Genomic DNA, 23,209 nt, shown 5'->3' on the forward strand with positions numbered 1-23,209 from the left:
TGCACTTGGGTGACAAAGAGCATGTGATCTGTCCTCAGCCTCTGACTCTTTTTTGTTTTTGTTTTTTTGAGGTGGAGTTTTGCTTTTTGCCCAGGCTGGAGTGCAATGGCACGATCTCAGCTCACTGCAACCTCCACCTCCCGGGTTCAAGCGATTCTCCTGACTCAGCCTCCCGAGTAGCTGGGATTACAGGAGCGCACCATTATGCCCCGCTAATTTTTGTATTTTTAGTAGAGACAGGGGTTTTGCCCTGTTGGCCAGTCTGGTCTCGAACTCCTGACCTCAGGTGATCCGCCTGCCCTGGCCTCCCAAAGTGGTGGGATTACAGGCGTGAGCCACCGCGCCCAGCCTAGCCTCTGACTCTTAACAGCTGTAGTCCCAATAATTGTGGACGGAGAAAGCTATCTCCACTATGCCCTTTCTGAATTCCTGGCTCACAGAAGCCAGGTGAAATGATAAACCATGATTATTGTTTTAAGCCATTCATCTTGGGGATAATCTTTTACACAGTAAGGAATAGTTAATAAAGGGGAGAGGGCGGGGCATGGTGACTCACACCTGTAATCCCAGCACTTTGGGAGGCCAAGGCAGGCCGCTCCCTTGAGGTCAGGAGTTTGCGACCAGCCTGGCCCACATGGTGAAACCCTGTCTCTACTAAAAATACAAAAATTAGCTGGGCGTAGTGGTGGTTGCCTACAGTCCCAGCTACTTGGGAGGCTGAGGCAGGAGAGTCGCTTGAGCCCAACAGGCGGAGGCTGCGGTGAGCTGAGATCCCACCATTGTACTCCAGCGTGGGTGACAGAATGAAACTCTGTCTCAAAATAAATAAATAAATAAATAAAAGATAAAGGGGCGAGAGACTGAGGTGGAAGGTGGTAGGAGAGTGAGTGCTAATTAAACAGGGTGGTCACGGCAGACCTTTCTGATGAGGGGATATCTGAGCAGAGACCTGGATGAAGCGGGGCAGCAAGTGACGTGGATACAGGGCAGAAGCTTTCAAGGGGAGAGAAGGGCCAGGGCAAAGGCCCTGGTGCAGGAATGCGCTTGTGGTTCAGTACAGGGGCCAGTATGGCTGGAGCAATATGGAAGAGAAACACAGTGGCAGGAAATAAGATCAAAAAAAGGGGTGAGGAGAAATTGCAGGCTATGTAGACCTTTGCAGGGAATTGAGCAGAGAATGCTGCAATATGATCTCAGCTGAAGTTAAGGCTACTTCGGCTGCTGTACAGAAAAATAGCGGTTAGTGAAAGCATGGAAGGAGGGAGAAGCCAGCTGGGAGGCTACGATAGTTGTCCAGGTGAGACATGGACGGTGGCCAGCATTAGTGAGGTGGAGGAAGTGAGAGGTGGTCAGCATATGGATATATTCAAGGTAATGCTGATTGGACTCACTTTTTGAGTTCAGAGAAGCAGAGGCTGGCAGAGCGGATGAGCTCTAAGGAGGGACTCAATGTGTGGACCATAGACCAGCAGCATCAGCAGCATCTGCATCACGTATGAGAAATGAAGACTCTCGGGCGCTGCCTGTACCTACTGAATTTTAGCAAGACTACCAGGTGTTCCCCATGCACATCAAACTTTGAGAAATGCTATTCTAGGTTGCTCTCAAGTCTGGCTGCAGATTTGAAACACCTGGCAAGCTTTTAAGACACGTACCAACGCTAGGTCTGGAGGTGGAGGGGCTGTGTTTGTTGGTATTCATATTTTTTAGCTCCTCAAGTGATCCTCATCTAATCCTTGGATCCCCATCCAGCCTTTCCACAAACTCTATTGGTTCTGACCTTAAAATATATCCCAGTGTTACAGCTCTTTTAGAATTTGTCTAGCAGGCTTTCCGATTTTTGCCGGAAAGCCCCTCTCACGCTTAAAATAATAATAAAATAAAACATATCTTAAGTCTCACGCCTGCAATCCCAGCACTTTGGGAGGCTGAGGCGGGCAGATCACTTGAGGTCAGGAGTTCGAGACCAGCCTGGCCAACGTGGTGAAACCCCATCTCTACTAAAAATACAAAAATTAGCAGGGTATGGTGGTGGGCACCTGTAGTCCCAGCTACTCAGGAGGCTGAGGCAGGAGAATCGCTTGAACCTGGGAGGCGGAGGTTGCAGTGAGCTGAGATCGTACCACGGCATTCCAGCCTGGGTGACAGAGTGAGACTCTGACTCAAAAAAAAAAAAGAGATGAGGTCTTGCTATGTTGACCAGGCTGGTCTCGAATTCCTAGCCTCCAGTGATTCTGCTGCCTCAGCCTCCTGAGTAGATGTGACTACAGTTGTGAGCCACAGTGCCTGGCTCCCACCCTCATTTATGTTATTTTTGGATTGAATTTTCTTTTTGGTGTACAGTTTTTGTTTGTTTGTTTTTTCTGAGACAGGGTCTCACTCTGCCACCCAGGCTGGAGTGCAATGGTGTGATCTCAGCTCATAGTAACCTCGGCTTACTGCAACCTCCGCCTCCTGGGTTCAAATGATTCTCCTGCCTCAGCTTCCCAAGTAGCTGGGATTACAGGCGTGCACCACCATGCCCAACCAATTTTGGTATTTTTTGGTAGAGACGGGGTTTCACCATTTTGGCCAAGCTGGTCTCAAACTCCTGGCCTCAAGTGATCCGCCCACCTCAGCCTCCCAGAGCCTGGGATTACAGGCGTGAGCTGACGTGTTTTAACTCATCTATCAATTTGTGTTACTATCAGGAGGCAGACCAGTTCCGGCACTCTGAAGAGCTGCCATGGGACACCCTTTTTACAACCACACCATCCTTCTACACCTAAGTGAAGATCTGGTGCTGGGATTACAAGGGGAGGATGAGTGAACTCAGGTGTGATGATTGAAGACTTGTGGGCAAAGAGACCCCGCAGGTCAAGATAGAGACATTTTTCCAACCTCAATCTAGAACTCAATGAGGATAGCAAATACATTTCATCTGATTGTGCCCACTCCACCCAACTGCCTGGCAGGCTGGATTGTGAAGGCCTCTAAGGCATATCAGGGCTCAGCTGAAGAGTGTAATGGTTGATTAGTGATGCCTCTTGTGGACACAGGCCAATGGGAGGGGGTGCCTGTGCTGGAGAATGTTGTTAGTGTCGGGGCTGATTGTCTACCAAGAGGGCGGGGAACGCCCTAGGGGAATGGGAGAGAAAGCCGAAATCAGACACCCATACATATTTTTTTTGTTTTTGAGATGGAGTTTTGCTCTTGTTGCCCAGGGTGGAGTGCAGTGGTGCAATCTCGGCTCACTGCAACCTCTGCCTCCTGAGTTCAAGCGATTCTCCTGCCTCAGCCTCCCGAGTAGCTGGGATTAACAGGCACCCGCCACCACTAATTTTTGTATTTTTAGTAGAGACGGGGTTTCGCCATGTTGGCCAGGCTGGTCTTGAACTCCTGACCTCAGGTGATCTGCCCACCTCAGCCTCCCAAAGTGCTGGGATTACAGGTGTGAGCCACCACCCCTGGCCCAATATATATTGGATATTAGATCTGAGATACTCCATCTTTGGAATGTTTATACCATCTGTCTTTAGTTGTGCTCAGTAACAAGAATCATGACTTCCTTATAAATGCATAAAATCTCAGGGAGACAGAGAATTATGTCTGTGTGAGGATTTACAGTAGTGCTTAAAAATCCCGGATTGATTACAAGCTATCCCAGATGGCTTCAAACACAACAATACTGAAAGGAAGCAAGTTTATCATCAAAGAGAAAACTAGGAAGCAACTGTGGGAAATCACAGTTTGTCTAGATAAGAGAAGTCTACAAAGAGGCAGCAGGAGGCATTTGAACTGTTTTGTATTCTTATTGTAGTGGTGGTTACACAACTCTGAAAGTATGTTAAAACTCATAGAACGTACATACATATATAAAGTCAATAATTAAAAAACTAAAATCTATTTAGCCATGAAATATGATGCTATAGAACTTGGTTTGCCGCTGGGCATGGTGGCTCATGCCTATAATCCCGGCACTTTGGGAGGCTGAGGTGAGTGGATCATGAGGTCAGGAGTTCAAGACCAGCCTGGCCAACATAGTGAAACCCTGTCTCTACTAAAAATACAAAAATTAGCCAGGTGTGGTGGCACATGCCTGTAGTTCCAGCTACTCGAGAGGCTGAGGCAGGAGAATCTCTTGAACCTGGGAGGCGGAGGTTGTGGTGAGCCGAGATCATGCCACTGTACTCCAGCCTGGGCAACAAAGCCAAAAAAAAAAAAACATAAAAAAGTTGGTTTACCAAAATGTGGTACACACAGAGCTGGTTGTACACAAGATGATATAAGACGAAACGTAGATGAACATTTGAATTGTATAGTTATGTATTTGCATTAATTCATATTAGAAGAATGTCTAGTTTATCAAGCCTATAACTTCAAAAAGACAATTATATAAGGTTAGGCTAAGTAGAAATTTGAGTTGCTTTAAAGGAAAATATAAAGTACATAATTATACAGGTTTTATGCATGTAGACAAGATTTTTGATCGGGGTATGGGAATAAAGTTATTTGTCTGAAAATCCTACCTTGACTGAGTGTGGTGGCTCATGCTTGTAATCCCAGAATTTGTGGGGGGCGGCCAAGACAGGAGGATTGCTTGACCCCAGAAATTTGAGGCCAGCCCTGGCAACACAGTGAGACCCTGTCTCTACAAAAAAAATAGAAAAATTAGCCAGGCATGGTGGCACGTGCCTGTGGTCCCTGATACTCCAGAGGTTGTGGTAGGAGGATGGCTTCAGCCCAGGAATTTGAGGCTGCAGTGAGCTACAACTGTGCTACTGCACTCCAGCTTGGGTGACAGAGTGAGACCCAATCTCAAAAAAAAAAAAAAAAAAAAGTCCTACTGTTATAGAGTTTATAATCTAGCAAGTGCAGAAAAACAGGGATATTAAAAGATTATGTAATAATTTTAAAAATCAGTCACCAATGCATAACACTGTGAATGTATTTAATGCCAGTAAACTGTACACTTTAAAATGGTTGAAATGCTAAAATTTATGTTATATATATTTTAATATGATAAAAACCCAATTTCCAAACATATATTAAAAATGATGCCATGCCCGGGTACAGTGGCTTACACCTGTAATCCCAGCACTTTGGGAGGCTGAGGCAGGTGGATCGCCTGAGGTCAGGAGTTCGAGACCAGCCTGATCAACATGGAGAAATTTTGTCTCTACTAAAAATACAAAAATTAGCTGGGTGTGGTGGTGCATGTCTGTAATCCCAGCTACACAGGAGGCTGAGGCAGGAGAATTGCTTGAACCCGGGAGGCGGAGGTTGCAGCCATTGTACTTCAGATTGGGAAATCGTGCCATTGCACTCCAGACTGGGCAACAAGAGTGAAACTCAGACTCAAAAAAAAAAAAAGATGCCATTTTTGTAAAAGACATGCACATGTCTTTCTTATGCATAGGAAATTGGAAGGATGGATAGCTACTTTTATACGTAGGAAATTGGATAGAAAGATAATACTGGTGGCTGGGCGCAGTGGCTCATGCCTGTAATCCCAGCACTTTGGGAGGCCAAGGCAGGCAGATCATGAGGTCAGGAGATCCAGACCATCCTGGCTAACATGGTGAAACCCTGTCTCTACTAAAAAAATACAAAAAAATTAGCCAGGCGTGGTGGCAGGCGCCTGTCGTCCCAGCTACTCGGGAGGCTGAGGCAGGAGAATGCATGAACCCGGGAGGTGGAGCTTGCAGTGAGCCGAGATCGCGCCACTGCACTCCAGCCTGGGCGACAGAGCGAGACTCTGTCTCAAAAAAAAAAAAAAAAAGAAAAAGAAAAAAGAAAAGAAAGATAATACTTGTTATTTTTGGATAAGATTCTGATTTTTTTTTTTTTTTTTTTTGAGACAGAATTTTGTTCTTGTTGCCCAGGCTCCAGTGCAATGGCACAATCTGGGCTCACTACAATCTCTGCCTCCCGGGTTCAAGTGATTCTCCTGCCTCAGCCTCCCAAGTAGCTGGGATTACAGGAATGTGCCACCATGCCCAGCTAATTTTTTGTATTTTTAGTAGTCATGGGGTTTCACTATGTTGGCCAGCCTGGTCTCAAACTCCTGACCTCGGGCCATCCACCCGCCCCAGCATCCCAAAGTGCTGGGATTACAGGCGTGAGCCATCATTGAGTGATTTTTATTGTTTACTTACCTTGTCCAACATCTTATAGAATACATACGTATTAATTTACAATAAGGTTTTATTTAAGAGGCTTTTTTTTTTTTTTTGGAGACAGAGTTTCACTCTGTTGCCCAGGTTGGAGGGCAGTAGTGCAATTCTCGGCTCACTGCAACCTCTGCCTCCCAGGTTCAAGTGATTCTTGTGCCTCAACCTCCCAAGTAGCTGAGATTACAGGCATGCACCACCACACCCAGTTAATTTTTGTATTTTTAGTAGAGACGGGGTTCTGCCATGTTGGCCAGGCTTGTCTCGAACTCCTGGCCTCAAGCAATCCGCCCGCCTTGGCTTCCCAAAGTGCTGGGATTACAGGCATGAGCCACTGTGCCCGGCCGACGTTTCTGTGATTTTTTATTGAATGGCCAAAAAAAAGGAGGGAAGGAAGGAGGGGTATCCTGGGGAGGTCAACAGAAATAAAACCAAAATAAGATTTGAAAAAAGAAAACCACTAAAAATGCAATGTGGCATCTTAGATCCTAGAACAGGAACAAGACATTAGTGGAAAAATTAGTAAAATCCAAATAAAGTCTAGAGGTCAGTTAACGGTATTTTACTAATGTTCATTTCTCAGTTACCGTGGTATGTAAGATGTCAAAATCTGGGGAAATTGAGTAGAGAGTATGTGTGAACTCTTAATATAATGTCTTTGTAACTTTTTGGTGAAATTAAAATTACTCCAAAACAAGAAATGTATTTTAAAAATTTAAGTTTAGAGGTTGGAATCATCTTTTTCCTCTTCAGTTTATATTACTGTCATTAACAATAGCCACCAATGACTAATGGCTAACTTTGGAATTTCCACAAATAGCAGGAGAAAACCATTTGGGGTAGGCAACTATTGAAAAGTTACATTTAGATAGTCCCAAAACAAAAGAGAGAGATTTGCAAATTCAGAGGTGATTTTCTGTTTTCTTTTTTTTTCTTAGCGTTCTATAAAAGTTCAGTGACGACTTTTAGAAATTCTCCTTTGGATATCCTTAGCTTCCAGGGCTGGATCCAGCACCCTCTAGCCTTCTATGACTCAATCCATGCATATAGATTAGGGGCCAGATACTCTACTTGCATTTCCAGAAATATGAGGGGGGAGTACTTCCCAAGGAGAGGATGTAGTCTCTTTGAAATTTGACCCTTTAAAAGTTGGGCTGCTGGACATTAATAAGGAAGAATTGAAAGTGCAGATCAATAAGACTTGCTGAAAATAAAACACACATTAGCATAGAGTGTTCTCCCTATAACCAAGATTAATGCCTTTTTAAACCAAACCAGAGCACAAAGGTATATCTTTGAGGCTAATTGCCGCTAGCAGATTGCAGAGAGAAAGAAAGACAGGCTTGGGGGCAGGGGCTGGTGGACAAAACCCAATTGCAGAACTCCTAAGAGCAGGAGTGAAATGAAATAACCCCTTGAGTTATGCAGAGAATTTAACCAGCGCTGGGCTCGGTTTTATTGGGCATGCATTTGAAATTTAAATACGTTCTGGGGACAATGCCTTTTTACAGCATAGCCAGGAGCTTGCCAAATAGGAGCACAGCAAGTTTATTAACAAGAGGACATGATCAAACATAAAATAGCAGGCTAAGGACTCCTTTTCTTGTACAGCCACGCTGAAAAGACTTCTGTGGAATTCCAATCCTGCTCTCGACACACCCCTTGTCTAGGACTGTATTTACTCAAACAGCCACCCTCATTTCCTTTTAAAATTTATTTGTCATTAGCCATTACTCACTGCAAAGCCACTTTTTGAGATTTTAATATCCCTTTTAATAAGGCACTATTTTTTGAAAACTACAATACCAACATTTTTGTTGGTGCAGTGTTTTTTGGTATTTGAAAAACTATGAAATCAGAAGAACTTATGGCTTGAGATAGTCCCGGATGCATAAATACCCTAAATCAAACGGGCACTTGTTTGGAACGCTTTCTAAGGATGTTCCTCACCCATCTAAAACCCTTCCAACATATCGCATCATGGTTAAGCAGGTAGAATCTAGAATATGATTGTCTGGGTCTAAACCCAGGCCTCCTCCACCTTGGCCTTGGGCAAGTTCCTTAACATTTCTGTACCTGATGTCCTCATTTCTAAAATGGGGCTAATAATAGTCCCCACCTCATAGGGTTGTTTTAAGGGTATACATGTGTGTATACATATGCGTGTACACATATTGCATACGTATATATTGCACATATAATTGTGTGTGTGTGTGTTTATATATAGATATGTGTGTGTGTGTATTTATATATAGATGTGTGGGTGTGTGTATATTGTACTTCCAGGAGAATTCTCAATAAATGGGAGCTGTGGTTGTTTTAGCTTTTTATTGTATTATGGCTGTGAGGCAGAGCTTGTGTTCCTGTGTTTTTTCCCCAGGGGTGGTTTGGCCATGGAAATGAACGGGGTGGCAGGTGATGCTGGGGAGACCAAGGAAAGCAGGAAGAGTGAGGTTGGGAGTAAGAGAAAAGAAGGACGGGATGCCCAGTCTCAGCTCCTTGCCCTTCTCCTGCCATCTCACTAGCCTCTTACCCCAGGCTTAGTCTCTCAGCTCTTCCCTTTGTTTTCTCCTGAGTTGATCCATTTTCTTAAAGTCTGACTGTCTTTCCTAACAATGTATTAGAAAATAAATAATAAGGCCGGGTGCAGTGGCTCATGCCTAGAATCCCAGCGCTTTGGGAGGCCGAGGCGGGCGGATCACATGCACTCAGGAGTTCAAGACCAGCCTGACTAACATGGTGAAACCCCGTCTCTACTAAGAATACACAAATAAGCTGGGCATAGTGGCGGGCACCTGTGATCCCAGCTACTCGGGAGGCTGAGGCAGCAGAATTGCTTGAACCCCGGAGGCAGAGGTTGCAGTGAACTGAGATCGTGCCATTGAACTCCAGCCTGGGTGACAGAGCAAAACTCTGTCTAAATAAATAAATAAATAAATAAATAAATAAATAAATAAGCAAGCTGGCTGTGGTGGCGCGTGCCTGGAGTCCCAGCTACTCGGCAGCTGAGGCAGAAGAATTGTTTGAACCCGGGAGGCGGAGGTGGCAGTGAGCTGACATTGCACCACTGCACTCCAGCCTGGGTGACAGAAGGGACTCCATTTCAGAACAAACAAACAAAAAAACCCCACCAAACTCCTGGTCAACCTCGAATCTGCATTCTTACAGGATTCACCTGCTTGGCTCCTGGCAACTCTATCCCACCACTGGCAAAACAACGGACAAACAAATAAACAAAAAAACAGGAGATTTCTTTGACTTTTAGATTTCTCTGCTTTCCCATCCAACCCAGCCATCCATCTTCACCTTTAAAACAGATTCGGAATCAGACCCTTCTCTCCATCCCCACTGCTCCCATCGTGGTCCAAATCGGGACGTGGTGCTAACTCCCCAGCTGCCTCCTGCCCCATGCCCTGTTCTTCACACAGCAGGCCGAGTGATGCCACAGAAGTGCAGGCTGGACTACGTAGCTCACGTGCAGTCTCAGCTGACGCCCGAATCCCCACAATCTCTGCCTCCCTTGACTCCTGACCACAGCTACCCTACTTTCTCCCCCTGGCTGGCTCCTCCAGCCACACCAGCCTCCTTACTGCTCCACGAGTCCCCCAGGAGGCTCTGCCTTTGGACCTTGGCACTGGCTGTGCCCTCGGTCTGGGGCAATTCCCCCATATTCCATGCCCCTCTCCTCCCTTGCTCTGTCCTTCCTTCAAATCACCTTTGGTGGGGTGAGGTGGCTCATGCCTGTAATCTCAGCACTTTGGGAGGCCAAGGTGGGCAGATCACTTGAGGTCAGGAGTTCAAGACCAGCCTGGACAACATGGTGAAACCCTGTCTCTACTAACAATACAAAAAATAACTGGGAGTGGTGGCACGCACCTGTAATCCCAGCTATTCGGGAGGCTGAGGTGGGAGAATCGCTTGAACACAGGAGGCAGAGCTTGCAGTGAGCTGAGATCACGCCATTGCACTCCAGCCTGGGCGATAGAGTGAGACTCAAGTCTAAAAGAATAAAAAATTAAAAAAAATCACCTTCTCTGTGACCTTCACTGACCTCTGGATATGAAATGACAATCCTTACCCATCAGCACTGGTTCCTCTCTCTACTTTTTTTTAAATCCATAGCATTTACCACTATCTAACACATTATACATTTAACTTAGATAATTTTGTTGATTATCTCCTTTCCCTTACCGCCCCCCAGCCCCCACCCCATGTGAGCATCATGAGATTAGGGGCTTTCTTCATTCATTGCTCTATCTCCTGTCTGGAATAATGTCTAGCGCATGGCAGAGCTCAAGCATTATTTGCTGAATGATTTAATATCTGTCTACTTGACTACTACCATCTATTCGAATACTCAAAGTCAGGGGCTGTACATGTTTGTGCTTACTCCAATGGCTGGTGCATGGCAGTCATCCAGTACATTTTGTTGGGTGACTATACATGGGCTTCGTAGGGCATCTGCTTCCTTCTCTGCAATAGGAGAAATAGGGAGTGCTGATTAGAAAGTCTGCCGGGCGCGGTGGCTCACGCCTGTAATCCCAACACTTTGGGAGGCCGAGACAGGTGGATCACCTGAGGTCAGAAGTTCAAGACCAGCCTGACTAACATGGTGAAACCCTGTTTCTACTAAAAATGCAAAATTAGCCAGGTGTGGTGGCACATGCCTGTAATCCCAGCTACTGGGGAGGCTGACGCAGGAGAATCGCTTGAACCTGGGAGGTGGAGGTTGCGGTGAGTGAGATCACGCCATTGCACTCCAGCCTGGGCAACGAGAGCGAAACTCCGTCTCAAAAAAAAAAAAAAAAATTAAATTAAAAAAAAAATAGTAAGCCCAATCCTGCCTATGGGGGCAGCTTTCCCTTGGACCCAGCATGGCGGCTTTTGCCTGTAGTCTTAGCACATTGGGAGGACAAGGCAAGAGGACAGGTGAGGCCAGGAGTTTGAGACCAGTCTGAGCAACATAGTGAGACTCTGTCTCTGCAAAAAAATAAAAAAATAAAAATTAGCCAGGTATGGTGGTGTGCACCTATAGTTCCAGCTACTTGGGAGGCTGAGGTGGGAGGATCGCTTGAGTCCAAGTGTTCGAGGCTGTAGTGAGCTGTGATGGCATCTTTGTACTCCACCCTGGGTGACAGAGTGAGACTTTGTCTCAAAAAAAAAAAAAAAAAAAAAAGAAAGAGAGAAAGAGCTTTGTTTCCTGCATAACAAACCACCTCAACACTTAATGGCTTAATACAACCACCTATGTATCTCATAATTGTGCAGGCTGGTGAGGCAGGTCTTCCGGTGTGGGGCGGCTCAGCTGATCTCTTCAAATCAAATAATCCTCCCAGTCAACACAGATTAAAATTGAAACCCCTGGCAAGCAGAGGGCTTTTGTATTGAAGGAGGAAAACTCACCATCCCACAAAAGGTTGGCATGAAATTAAGGTGACAAGGGAAAAAAGGGCCATGAGCCACTGGCCAAATAATTCAGCTTAATCTCCAGGAAGTGATTGTCATAGCCTTAGGAAGGTACATATGCAGATCTGGAGAACCCTGGCTGAAAGAGCCAGGCGGCCTCGGAAACAAATTCATATTGCATGCGACATGCCCAAGGGCAGCGGGCTCTGGCTTCAATCATGACTATATTACAGGAATGGAAATGACGAATGGGTTTGGGAGTGGCAGACATCTAATGATGATTACAGAGAACAGGAACCGCAGAATTAGGATGCACCCACAGTCACTTTTTTTTTTTTTTTTTTTTCAGAGACAGGATCTTGTTCTGTTGCCCAGCGTGGAGTAGCATAATCATAACTCACTGCAGCCTTGAACTCCTATGCTTAAGTGATCCTCCTGCCTCAGCATCCCAAAATGCTGGGATTACAAGCGTGCACCACTATGCCTGGCTAATTTATTTTATTTCATTTTTTGTAGAGATTGAGTCTTGTTTTGTTGCCCCGGCTGATCACAGTTACTTTTGAGTATATATAATCAGTGGCTATCAGGAACACAAGAGGCCCAGTTACTTCCATTTCTTGAGATTCTCTGTATATTAAAAAATTTAAAAGGGGATATTCTGTGTGATTTATTATCAAAACTGTGTGATATGTTAAATGTGTACAGTTTTAAATCATAACTTTTAACAAACCCCCAAAAAAGGCAAAACAAAACAAAACAAAAAAGCCCTAAAAAAATGCAACATAATTGTGCTAGTCAAAGATAATATATATATATTTTTTTGAGATGGAGTCTCGCTCTCGCTACCAGGCTGGAGTGCAATGGCACAACCTCGGGTCACTGCAACCTCCATCTCCTGGGTTCAAGTGATTCTTGTGCCACAGCCTCCCGAGTAGCTGGGATTACAGCATACACCACCACGCCCAGCGAAATTTTGGATTTTTAGTAGAGACAGGGTTTCACCATGTTGGCCAGGCTGGTCTCGAACTCCTGACCTCAAGTGCCTGCCTCGGCCTCCCAAAGTACTAGGATTACAAGCGTGAGCCACCACGCCTGGCCAGCCAAAGATAGTTTTAAGAAACATTAATTCATTTGTGCTGTACACTGTGGTGCGGTGATGAGACCCATGTTTAAAATTGTACAAAATCTTCCTGATGATGAAATATTGTACAGAGCAACTGGCCTGAGCTTTTCAAAAAGTTAATGTTGGGCCAGGCACTGTGGCTTATACCTGTAATCCCAGCACTGTGGTTTATGCCTGTAATCCCAGCACTGTGGGAGGCCAAAGCAGGAGGACTGCTTGGGTCCAGGAGTTCAAGACCAGCCTGGGCAATATAGCGAGACCCTGTCTGGCTTCCTTAATTTAGTATAATGTTTTTGAAGTTTCTCTTTATTGTGTCACAGAATTCCAGCCAGGCAAGGTAGTTTATGCCTATAATCCCAGTGCTTTGTGAGGCCGAGGCAGGAGGTTCGCTTAAGCCCAGAAGTTCAAGATCAGCCTGGATAACATAGCAAAACCCCATCTCTACCAAAAATTAATTTAAAAAATTAACTTAAAAAAGAAAAAAAAGCCAGGCATGGTGGCACATGCCTGTGGTCCATGTGGGAGCCTGAGGTGGGAGGATTGCTTGAGCCCAGGAGGTGGAGGCTGCAGTGGGCTGTGATCACACCACTGCACTCCAGCCTGGGCACAAGAGAGACCCTGTCTCAAAAAAACAAAAAAAAAGAAAAGTTAATGTCATTAAAAAAAAAAAAAAAAAGCAGGGTGGCAGGAAGAGCTGGTCTAGATTTTATTTTTATTTATTATTATTTTTTGAGACAGAGTCTCGCTCTGTCACCCAGGCTGGAGTGCAGTGGCGTGACCTTGGCTCATTGTAACCTCTGCCTTCCAGGTTCAAGTAATTCTCCTGCCTCAGCCTCCTGAGTAGCTGGGACTATAGGCGTGCTCACCATGCCCAGCTAACTTTTGTATTTTTAGTAGAGATGGGGTTTCACTATGTTGGCCAGGCTGATCTCGAACTCCCGACCTCAGGTGATCCTCTTGCCTTGGCCTCCCAAAGTGCTGGGATTACAGACGTGAGCCACTATGCCCCGCTTGGTCTAGATTTTAAAAGAGATACAGGACAGCCAGGCGCGGTGGCTCACACCTGTAATCCCAGCACTTTGGGAGGCTGAGCCAGGTAGATCACCTGAGGTTTGGAGTTTGAGACCAGCCTGACCAACATGGAGAAACCCTATCTCTAATAAATATACAAAAATTAGCCAGGTGTGGTGGTGCATGCCTGTAATCCCAGCTACCCAGGAGGCTGAGGCAGGAGAATTGCTTGAACCTGGGAGGCAGAGGTTGTGGTGAGCTGAGATTGCGCCATTGCACTCCAGCCTGGGCAACAAGAGTGAAACTCCATCTCAAAAAAAAGAGAGAGAGACAGGGCATATAACAACCACATGCAACGTGTGGGCCTTGATTAGATCCTGCTTTGAATAAACCAGCTGTAAAAGATATTTCTGGGAAAAATGCGGTTGTTTTAAAAAGTCCTCCCTATTGTTTTGGAGATACAGCCTGAGATATCTAGTGACAAACATTCATAAAGTCTATAATGTGAAATCTTCAAGGGAAAAATAAATGATTAATGAAGCAAATACGGCAGCATGTGAACCATGATCCTATCTAGGCAATGGGTGCATGCATAGAGATAGAAACTGCTGTCTGTGCTTTTCTACATGCTTGAGAATTTTCATAATAAAATGTGAAAATAGAACACAGAACACTCAGGAGCTTAGGATAAGCATTTACTGTATGTACTTAATATAGTCATCTGTATTATAAATGAGAGTGATTAGAAGATAACAGGAATATTTTGAGGAGAAAAAAAGGGCATGAGGAATGTCATCTTCCCATCTTCTTACCAGTGTTTCTCTGTGACTCTGAGGATGACCTCATGTGGAGATAATGTCAAAAGTCCACATTTTAGACCCTGCATCTGAAGACAGGGTCAAATGGCTTCCTTGATCTCCCTGTGATAGGATGGGGTGGCTATTATCTTTTTCTTCCTTCATTTTGCCCTCCCGGTGATTCTATCAAAACTGAGATATTAGAATGACCCGATGGGCCCACCCAACTTCTTATAAGCACTCTGTTTACTTTCCAAAATGGAAGAGAGAAGGTGACTTTGGAGATAAGGAAAGAAGCTGATTAACCAGTTAAACCATTTCTGTTAGTTCAGTGATCAAATTTCACTGTATTATTTCCAATGTGAATAGTTAACTTCCCGGTGCAGTCATATATAAAGAAGATAAGTTCAGATAGTAAATGACCATAGTTATATTCCCCTAGCCAGCTCCCCACCCCTCTCTGATCAGAAATCAGTTTCCTGATTGCCCTCTGAAACTTAGTATTAGAATCTAGAAGACACTGTTGGCCACAAACGCACGTCACAGTAGCAGACGCTGGATTAATTTTATTTTTGATGAAGGAATTCCTGAAGAACCAAAGTGCATGGATGCAACGTTTTGCAGCCTTCTACACAGTGAAATACCTTAGCATAGAATCAAACCACAGCAGCTTGTCACTCAGATCTGGGATTCATGGTTATCTGGAACTGACTCAGATCCCAAAATGCAAACAGTATTTTGAAACACCAAAAAATTCCAAAAAGCTTTTAAGATAGGTCCCATTCTCATACTCACTCAAACTCATCTGTGGAGAAAAGAATCCATGGCTACGGGAGCTGACAACAAAATTAATTGCTTTCAATTTTTATAAAAGTTCTCAAGGAACTTCAAGAGCTGATGCAGGTGGGTGGAATTAAACATTAGCAAGAAGAGCTATATTGATTAAAAATCTAAATGTCTGACCTATCTCTTTATCTGGTTTCAGTGGGCTGGCAGGGCGGCTCTGTCAATCAAGATAGACCTAACATAACAATACCATTTCTAAACACATAAAATTCATAGAATGCACGTCTACACTTTTCTCTGTAGAATTAAAAAAAAAATTCAAAGAATTTTTTTTGAGAAGGAGTCTCGCTCTGTCACCCAGGCTGGAGTGCAGTGGTGCCATCTCAGCTCACTGCAACCTCCACCTCCTGCATTCAAGCAATTCTCTTGCCTCAGCCTCCTGAGTAGCTGGGATTACAGGCACGTGCCACCACGTCCAGCTAATTTTTGTATTTTTAGTAGAGACGCGGTTTCACCATGTTGGCCAGGATGGTCTCGATCTCTTGACCTTGTGATCTGCCCACCTCGGACTCCAAAAGTGCTGGGATTACAGGCGTGAGCCACCGTGCCTGGCATGAATTTGTTTTTTAAGGGACAGAAAGAAAGTTAATAGTTACTAGCCTAATATTGCATTCCCTGCATATGAAATCTTTATTCTGCTAATGTAAAATTCAAACATAGCAGAAGCAGAAGGAAAATCATGTCATAGAAGCAATTCTTTCAGCACAGTTAAAAGTTGGGAATCAATGAATACTGCAGACTCCTGCCATGTAGCAGTTAATACCAGAGGGTGGCAAACTGAGGCCCTTGGGCCAATTCTGTCTTTGCAAATGAAGTTTCCCCGAGAAACAGCCAAGCCCATTTCCCTATGGATTGTCTGTGGGGGCTTTTGTGCTGCAAAGACAGAATTGAGTAGTTTAGGCAAAGACCACTTGATCTGCAACGCCTCACGTATTTACTATCTGGCCTTTACTAAAAACTGTGTTAATAACATGAATGTTGGAGTCAGGCAGGTCCAGACTGAGGATCCAGCTCTGTTCAGCTGTATGTCCCTGAGCACATTCCTTAAGATTTTCAAATCTCAGTCTTCCCACGTATTAAATGGGAGTAATAAGAAAAATAATAGCTAAATTTACTGAATGTTTACAATGTGCCCAGCACTGTTCAAGGTGCTTTGAATGCAGTAACTCATTTAAACTCACAGCAACCCTATGAAGAACACACTATGCTTGCCTGGGCATGGTGGCTCACGCCTGGAATCCCAGCACTTTGGGAGGCTGAGGTGGGCGGATCACCTGAGGTCAGAAGTTCGAGACCAGCCCGGCCAACATGGTGAAACCCTGTCTCTACTAAAAACATAAAAATTAGCCGTGGTGGCACACACCTGTAATCCCAGCTACTCAGGAGGCTGAGGCATGAGAATCGCTTGAACCCAGGAGGTGGAGGTTGCAGTGAGCCGAGATCACGCCACTGCACTCCAGCCTGGGTGACAGAGCAAGACTCCGTCTTTTTTTTTGGGGGGGTAGGGGGATGGAGTCTCGCTCTGTCACACAGGCTGGAGTGCAATGGCACGGTCTCAGCTCACTGCAACCTCCGCCTCCCGGATTCAAGCAATTCTCCTGCCTCAACCTCCCAAGTAGCTGGGATTACAGGTGCGTGCCACCACACCCGGCTAATATTTGTAGAGACGGGGTTTCACTATGTTGACTAGGCTGGTCTCGAACTCCTGACCTTGCGATCCTCCCACCTCAGCCTCCCAAAGTGCTGGGATTACAGGCATAAGCCACCGTACCCAGTGAGACTCTGTCTTAAAAAAAAAAAAAAAAAGATATTACTATGCTTGTCCCCATTTTAAAGGTGAGGAGACAGGCTCAGAGAGCTGAAGTAACTTATCTAGAGTCCCACAGCCAGGAAGTGGTAGAGCTACAACCTCATCTGGTAATTATAAGTGTAAAGTGAGATTAGGCCTGCAGGAAACATGCTTTAACTGGTGCCTGTAATACAGCAAGCTTTCAAAAAATTAGACCTGCTTGCACGTGGTGGTGCATGCCTGCAGTCTCAGCTACACGGGAGGATTGCTTGAGCCCAGGGGTTTGAGGCTGCAATGCACTATGATCACACTGGGCAACATGGCAAGACCCCATCTCTAAAAAAGTAAAAAGAAACAAAATAAATTATATCTGTTGCTATTACTAATTTGGAACATAAGCCATCAGAAATTAATAAATGAGTGGGAACCTGAGCTGACCCTTCAAATCTTGACTTCATAGCATGTTTATTTAACTGACATCTTCAGGGGGGCAGCTGCCATGTCAAAATGGTGTTTGTTGTTCTGGGGAAGGTGATAGATTAGGCAGAGTTTGCTTTCCTTGGTCTCTGGATTAATTGTCAGTTTTTTAAACAGGATTTTGACACGCTAAGATCTCCCAGAAAGTATGCCATTAAACTGAAGAAGAAGAAAAACAAGAAACCTCATAGTGGTGAGACTAGAAGCTGAGTGTGTACATTTTACCACCGCAGTTTGCTGGTCACTTATGGTCAGTTGGTTCACATACAAACCACAACAAACACATGCATATAATGAAATAAACTGGCTTCTTGAACCGTTTTACTTTCTTTATAACTTAAAAATACATAAGTCACATGTTGTTGGAGAAAGTGCAGATATAAACAACAGGAAATAGAAAAATAATCACCCATAATCCTACCTTGAAATAACCATCTTTTTTTTTTTTTTTTTTTTTTTGAGATGTAGTCTTGCTCTGTTGCCCAGGCTGGAGTGCAGTGGTGCAATCTGGGCTCACTGCAACCTCCACCTTCCGGTTTCAAGCGATTCTCCTGCCTCAGCCTCCCAAGTAGCTGGGACTACAGCCACGCGCCAGCACGCTCAGCTAATTTGTTGTATTTTTTAGTAGAGACGGCGTTTCACCATGTTGGCCAGGATGGTCTCCATCTCTTGACCTCGTGATCCGCCCATCTCAGCCTCCTAAAGTGCTGGGATTACAGGCGTGAGCCACCGTGCCTGGCTGAAATAACCATCTTTAACCCACGCTGGGGATCTAGTTTTGTTTAAATATGGGTTTTGTTTTGTTTGTTTGTTTGTTTCCTCCTCTGCAGGAATGGTTTCAATGGATCACAATGTAAAGCATTTAAATAAATGATGGTAACTCACTGGAAACAGTGATGATCCGAGAGGCAGACTGAGAGATCTCCAGCCTCTATGTTCTATATTTCTGGACTCTTTCACCAAAAGTACTTTTTTTCACCAAGTCTAACTCTGTTTAAGATGAGAAAAAAACCTAATAAGGATCCATTTTTGAGTTAAAAATGTAATGATTAGAATAAATTTGGAGCAAATATTTAAATTGCCAATATCAGTTCCAAATGTCTTTCTTTAGTCGGCAGAGCAGTCCACATACACATTTGAGTATGTATTTTCATGGACATCTGGAAAGACCTGTCATTAGCTAAGTATCCCCCAATGAGATGGAGCAGTCAGATGGTGTCCACGTGCCTCTAAAACAACTTGTCAATTCAATAAGAAAAAAAAAAAAATCCCAATCCAACCATCTAGTCAATTTAGGGCCAAATTATCAGTCAACCATTTGTCATGTAATCCAAACAAATGGTCACCTAAGTAAATCTACATTTTAATTAGTTATGCTTATATCACATAGATACTGTCAGGCAAGACTTTAGGTAGCAAAACAAAAGACCATGAAATTTGCAAGGAGGTATTTCCAATCGATCCTCCGTAAGACCCACTCAGGGGTGAACACACAGGTTTGTATTCATCTTAGGCTGTGATTATTGGAAGAAAGAAGAAATTAAATGTCTATAGGTTGGCCAGACAAGGTAGCTCATACTTGTAATCCCAGCACTTTGGAAGGCCGAGGTGGGTGGATCACCTGAGGTCAGGTGTTCGAGACCAGCCTGGCCAACATGGTGAAACCCTGTCTCTACTAAAAATACAAAAATTAGTCAGGCGTGGTGGTGCATGCCTGTAATCCCAGCTGCTCGGGAGGCTGAGGCAGGAAAATCACTTGAACCCCAGAGGCGGAAATTGCAGTGAGCAGAGATTGCGTCATTGCACTCCAGTCTCAGCGATAAGAGTGAAACTCTGTCTCAAAAACAACAACAACAACAACAACAAAACCCAAAAACAACAAACAAAATTAGCCGGGCGAGGTGGCGCATGCCCGTAATCCCAGCTACTTGGGAGGCTGAGGCAAGGAGAATCGCTTGAACCCAGGAGGCAGAGGTTGAGGTGAGCCGAGATCGCGCCACTGCACTCCAGCCTGGGCGACAGTGCAAGACTCTGTCTCAAAAAAAAAAAAAAAAAAAAAAGATCTCTTGATGAGGTGCTCAGGTAAGAACTGCCCTGGTGTAAGGTCTCTGAGTTGGGATCCCAGCTCTGCCATTTACTAGCTCTGTGTGGCTGGGCAATTTACTCATCTTCTCTGGGCTTCAGTTTCTCTCTCTGTAAACTGGGGAGTATAATAGTATCCATCTCATAAGCTTATTGTGCACGCTGGAGTAAGTCACCTACATAATGCCCTTAGAAGGGTGTGATTTAAATCCAACAAGCTCAGAAAACCCAACTTTAAAAAACTACTTTGATAGCCAAAGCTCATCTGATCTGAACTCATCTGTTGGCAAAACTTGAGCTGAATCGGCACAAGAGAATTTCTATGAATATCCATAGTTTTTGCTGCAGAAATATCAATGTGTTTGATGGTGCTATGTAGACCCCTACTGATACATGGTATAAGCACTGTATTATCTTTCTAAGTGGAAACATGTTGAATTCCAAAATTCATGGCATTAATGAACATGTATTTCTCTTGCTATAAATATGACTTTTTTTCTTTAGTTGAGTTTCCAACTAATGATTTCATCTGATCCTCATGAGTCAGGTAAGGCAGGCATGATGACCTCCTGCTTAATAAATGGAGAAATTGAGGCACAGATTCCCAACTTGTCAGGCAACTTGTCCAGAGTCCAAAACAAACAAGACTAACCCAGTTAAGGAACATGCCTATCAACACTGCAGGATCCCCAGGAATTAGTAGCAAGGGTATTGTCATCGGCTATTTAAAAAAAATAAATTAAATTAGCCAGGCCTGGTGGCACATACCTTAAGTCCCAGCTACTCTAGTCCCGGCTAGTCTGGAGGCTGAGGTGGGAGGATCACTTGAGCCTGGGAGGTAGAGGTTGCAGTGAGCTGAGATTGCACCACTGCACTCCAGCCTTGGCGACAGAGTGAGACCCTATCTCAAACAAACAAACAAACACGCAAAAAACACAACAACTTATTTATTTATTTATTTAGAGATGGAATCTTGCTCTGTCGCCAGGCTGAAGTGCAGTGGTACCATCTCAGCTCACCGCAACCTCCGCCTCCTGGGTTCAAGCAATTCTGCCTCAGCCTCCCAAGTAGCTACAGGCGCACGCCACCACGCCAGGCTTTTTTTTTTTTTTTTTTGTATTTTAGTAGAGACAGGGTTTCACCATGTTGCCCAGGCTGTTCTCGAACTCCTGAACCCGGCAATCTGCCCGCCTCGGCCTCCCAAAGTGCTAGGATTACGAGTGTGAGCCACCACGCCCGGCCAATAAATTTAAATCTTAGGGTTAAAATCAAGGTGGTAAGAGTCAGTGAAACACAGTATAGACTCTATTTCCTCTCAGAGTCTTGGTAAAAATGAGTAGCAGCAGCGGTCATAATGATCAAAGCCATTATTTACTGAGCACTTGCTGTGGGCCAGGCATGTGTGTGATCTCATTTAACAGAAGGTAGCTTCTATTATTATCCCCATTTTACAGAGGAGAAAACTGAGGCCCAGGCAGGTTAAGGAGGATACACAAGGCTGTAGAGTTAGTAAATGGCAGAGTGAGGATTTGAACCTGGTGCTATCTGGCAAGGCAGAACCTCTGTCAACTAATTCTTTGCCTCCATAAGCTTCTCCGTATTCAGAGTTTTATCCTTTTTTGCTGAAATCACATTTCATTCCACTGACCTTTTCAAAGGCTTTTGTCTAAAAGGTTAGAAGTAATTCCACTTCTGGGAACTGATTCTCAGAAATATTCAGAGATATGAACACAGATTTATGTTCAAAGGTATTTAGTATGACATTATTTATAGTAGTCTAAAAAACAGTGTGAGAGAGATTAAATGGTGAACATTGTACATTTCTTATAAGAAAATATTATGTAATCATAAAAACAGAATTGTTGAGGCCTGGCATGGTGGCTCACACCTGCAGTCCCAGCACTGTGGGAGGCTGAGGTGAGATCGCTTGGGGCCAGGAGTTTGAGAATAGCCTAGGCAACATAGCAAGACTTGGTTTCTACAAAAAATAAAAATAAAAAATTAGCCAGGCATGGTGGCAAGCACCTGTAGTTCTAGCTACTCAGGAGGCTGAGGTGGGAGGATTGCCTGAGGCCAGGAGTTCGAGGCTTCAGTGAGCTGTGAGAGTGCTACTGCACTCTAGCCTGGGCAACAGAGAACGGCCCTGTCTCTAAAAATAAATAAATAGGCTACTCTGGGCACACTGCCCATAGGGTAGCCCTGCTCTTTTACTCTTAATTTTTAAGGAGCAGTTAAATATAAATAAATAAATAAAAAATAAATAGAATTGTTAAATAGCTTAGTATTCTAAGGAGATGTTCATAATATATGGTGAGCTTTTAAAAAGGGATACAGGCCGGGCACAGTGGCTCACTCCTGTAATCCCAGCACTTTGGGAGGCCAAGGCGGGCAGATCACCTCAGGTCAGGAGTTTGAGACCAGCCTGGCCAACATGGTGAAACCCTGTCTCTACTAAAAATACAAAATTTGCGGCTGGGCGCAGTGGCTCACGCCTGTAATCCCAGCACTTCGGGAGGCCAAGGCAGGCGGATCACGGGGTCAGGAGATCTAGACTATCCTGGCTAACACGGTGAAATCCCATCTCTACTAGCCGGGCGTGGTGGCGGGCACCTGTAATCTCAGCTACTTGGGAGGCTGAGGCAGGAGAATTGCTTGAACCCGGAAGGCAGAAGTTGCAGTGAGCCGAGATCGAGCCATTGCACTCCAGCCTGGGCAAAAAGAGCAAAACTCCGTCTCAAAACAAAAAACAAACAAATAAAAACAAACAAACAAACAGGATACAAGGCCAGGTGTGGTGGCTCACACCTGTAATCCCAGCACTTTGGGAGGCTGAAGTGGGCAGATCACTTGAGGTCAGGGGATTGAGACCAGCTTGGCCAACATGGTGAAACCTCGTCTCTACTAAAAATATAAAAACTAGTCAGACGTGCTTGCCTGAACCCAGGAGGCAAAGGTTGCAGTGAGTCAAGATCATACCACTGCACTCCAGCCTGGGCAACAGAGTGAGACTCTGTCTCAAAAAAGGCAATTCAGTCTTTTAGCAAGAATGGTTGCTTGAGGAGTTGAGGACGTTACCTTTTGGCCCACAAAGTCTAAAATTTTTTTTTGTTTGTTTTTGTTTCTGAGATGGAGTCTCACTCTGATGCCCAGGATGGAGTGCAGTGGCGCGATCTTGGCTCACTGCAACCTCTACCTCCCGGGTTCAAGTGATTCTCCTGCCTCAGCCTCCCGAGTAGCTGGGACTACAGGCGCGGGCCACCATGCCCAGCTAATTTTTGTATTTATAGTAGAGACGGGGTTTCACCATATCGGTTAGACTGGTCTTTAACTCCTGACCTCGTGATCTGCCCACCTTGGCCTCCCAAAGTGCTGGGATTACAGGTATGAGCCACCGCACCCAGCTCACGAAGTCTAAAATATTTACTCTCTGGGCCTTGATGGAAAAAAGTTTGCTGACCCCTGGTATATAACAAACAAACCAAACACCTCTTGTGGCTACATTGGGCCCACTCAAATAACCCAGGAT

At 44.7% G+C, this 23,209-nt stretch overlaps 1 non-coding gene across 1 annotated transcript; it reads left to right on the forward strand.

Moving 5' to 3' along the window:
- Positions 1 to 1,794: 1,794 nt before the first annotated feature.
- Positions 1,795 to 1,856, forward strand: LOC115931762 (U7 small nuclear RNA). Its single transcript, XR_004068217.1, has one exon. It is a non-coding gene; the product is annotated as a U7 small nuclear RNA (small nuclear RNA).
- The last annotated feature ends 21,353 nt before the right edge of the window (positions 1,857 to 23,209 follow it).

This window comes from Gorilla gorilla, chromosome 21, assembly GCF_029281585.2.
Source record: "Gorilla gorilla gorilla isolate KB3781 chromosome 21, NHGRI_mGorGor1-v2.1_pri, whole genome shotgun sequence".
NCBI classification, from domain to species: domain Eukaryota; kingdom Metazoa; phylum Chordata; class Mammalia; order Primates; family Hominidae; genus Gorilla; species Gorilla gorilla.